A 3,035-nucleotide genomic window follows, 5' to 3' on the forward strand; every position below is an offset into this window, starting at 1 on the left:
CCCATTTTATATGGGGGTACAGAATAAAGAAATACTTGCTTAGAAGCTTTTTTGCCAAATGTCTTAATTAGCCTCTTTCTTTAATATGTTAAAACGAAGAAATTATTTTTTTCCTTTAACCCTGATAAACTTACTTCCCTGGAGTAGTGCTAAATGGGAATGTTAGTGTTTTAAGATATTTGTGCTGAAGTAATAAACAGATACTATTTTATATCATATCGTGACAGGTAGGTTTTAATTCCAGTTAGATTTATATTCTGATAGATTTATATTAAAGTCATAGACAAACATCTTTATAAGTATGCCTGCCTGTAACTTACATATTTCCAGAAGGACAAATTTATTGGAAAACCAACAATCTAGTAAATAAACTTTTTAGAAGTCTCTTCTACCAACAGTGAAATTGCCTAGAGAAAATTAATCTCCCAAATTATTATTTTCTTCATTTGTAAAACAGGAATAATTAAGTGTACCTATTATTTCACGATGGTTTTCGAATGATCAGATGTTTATAAATATTTAGTACCTAAAAAGTGCTAAGTTTTCAATATTCGTCAGCAGTTATTTTTATACTCTCATTGAAATCTAGAGATCTTGGGTAGAAGCACATTGCAGAGAGTAAATGAGAGAAACAAGTAAATAGTTATAGACCACTGGAACAAACTGCCTTTCCCTCATATCCACTAACCATCTAGAGGGTTTTTGACACACAGTAGGTATTCAAATGAATGCATAAGTACTTTTTTATCAGTTTTATTTCTTTATCTATTGTGTTTCCTTTCATGTCTAACAAAAATAACAGCCTGAAAGAGAAGTCATGGAAGAAGAACAGTTTTAGGAAAGAAGTATAAAGAAAACGTTTACTCAAATGGTTGTTGGCATTTAAGGTTTTTGTGATGCAATAATCTGTGATATAAAGAATAGTAATAGTTTAAAGAAGAATCTGATGGAGAAGCTTATTTAATGTCTATATAGATTAGTTTTTTTGCTTACATGCAGAATTAACGTGACAACAAAATAATCTCTAAGCACCAGCATTCTCATTCTAATTTGTGATTTCCCTGGATCAGTAATCTGAGGTGTTGCCAAAGCAGTGGAGTTTCTATGTGGAAGTGGAGGTGGATACTGGCACCAAAATCCTTCAGTAGAGCAGGCCATAGCCGCTAATTACTTGTTTTCTTGCTCTGGGAATTCTACCTGTATTAAGATGAGTGGAGAAAGCAGTGATAATGTCAAAATCTTCCAGGTACGGCTTTGAATACAATTATAAATATTATTATTTTTTTTTGTTGACATGACCCTCTCTTTTTAGCATCTGCAGAGAAATGAGAGGAATTACAGATTTTTTTTTTTTTTTTCAAACCACCATGGAGATTCTGAAGACAAAGTATAGCAGTTAAGGTTCTAGATGCAAGCCATAGGAACTGGCCATGGCTAAACCATGAATTGGTAAAAAGTTGTTAGCGAGCTCATGTAAACTGGGGAGTTATGAGAAGATTTGAAACAGGCAGGTACCAATGAAGCTACAGCCGAGGCTGTAACCCAGACACTGTCATAGGAACTGTCCAGTAACTTGACAGTAGAGCCTGTGGCTGGCAGAAGGGTTACATATAATAGGCCTGGTAAATTGAAATGCAAAATGGAATCATAAGACAACTTGAGTTTTTTTTTTTTAACGTATTTTAGAGCCATCATAACTCACAGATTAGTTAAAATTGCCTCATTTAAAAGTAATTAAATGGGGATGATTTTGAAATACTGAAGCAATATATACTATTATAACTAGTAGAATATAGAAATGTATACTAAAAAAATTATTTGCCACCTATAATTTTACCATGCAGAGGTATCTTCTCTGCAGATCCATTTTGGATTCATTTTGATTCATTTTGAATTTTGTATAAGGTATAAGATGTTGGTCGTTTCTTTTTTTGTTTTAAGCTATGAATGTCCAACTACTCCTGCACCATTATGGAAAAGTTTGTCCTTCCACTGAATTACTTTTGTACCTATTTCAAAAATCTGTTGAGTGTATTTATATGGGTCTGTTTTGGGGATCTCAATTCTGTTTCATTATCTGTGTGTCCATTCCTCTGCCAATACGATACTGTTTTGATTACTGTAGCCATGGAGTGAGCCTTAACTTTGGGTAGAAGATTCTTCTCATTTTATTTTTCAAATTTCTTTTAGCTAGTCTAGGTCCTGTGCCTTTCTATATAAGTTTTAGAATAGATTTGTCTATGTTTACAAAAACCATGCTGGTCAGTAGTTTACTTTTTCATTATTTGCTTGCTTGCTTATTTCATTTATTTATTTATTTATTTATTTATTTAGGCAACTCTTGACTGACCTCGCAGATTGCAAGGACCTTGTCAGCTTATAATCCCTTATTTTTGTTTATTTATTTATTTATTTATTATTTTTTAGGCATTTTTATGCCTACAGCACCTGGTCTTCCTGGGTGGTCTCCCATCCAAGTACAAACCAGGCCTGACCCTGCTTAGCTTCTGAGATCAGATGGGATTGGGCTTGTTCAGAGTGGCATGGCCATAGACAGTAGTTTACCTTTAAAAAAGTAATTTGCTATTGTTATGTTGATACTTTTTTATTTATGCCATTGGATAAAGCAATAAATATGTTAATATAACAACTTAACAAAGCAGTATTTGAGTGTAAGTTAGAATATACAAGAAAAAATAAAGAATAAATCATTTAATGTTGAAATTGCATTACAAACATCAAGACAAAGTTATGAATTTTAAACATAGAGCTCTGTCCACTGAAATTGCATAGAAGCAGTTTTACCCTAGTAACAACAATCATCCATAGAACCAGGGTTGTGTCCTCTAATACTATTTCCCACAGAGAAATGGTGGATTTCAGACATGGGTCAAGGAAGTATAAGATAGTGTTGGGACATCTAATTATGCCAGAAATCGAGACTTCGAAGCTTCATGGAATCATGTCAAAGAATGCAAGAGCTAGCTCAAAGCAGCTCCCAGTAACCAAAATTGTGACACTGTATGTGTAGAGAA

The 3,035-nt window shown here is 33.3% G+C and overlaps 1 pseudogene; it reads right to left on the bottom strand.

Annotated features, from left to right (window-relative positions):
• Positions 1-2,436: 2,436 nt before the first annotated feature.
• Positions 2,437-2,555, bottom strand: LOC112470562 (annotated as a pseudogene).
• Between the last annotated feature and the right edge of the window lie 480 nt (positions 2,556-3,035).

The sequence above is a fragment of the Pteropus alecto genome, unplaced genomic scaffold (genome assembly GCF_000325575.1).
Source record: "Pteropus alecto unplaced genomic scaffold, ASM32557v1 scaffold3, whole genome shotgun sequence".
Taxonomy (NCBI): domain Eukaryota; kingdom Metazoa; phylum Chordata; class Mammalia; order Chiroptera; family Pteropodidae; genus Pteropus; species Pteropus alecto.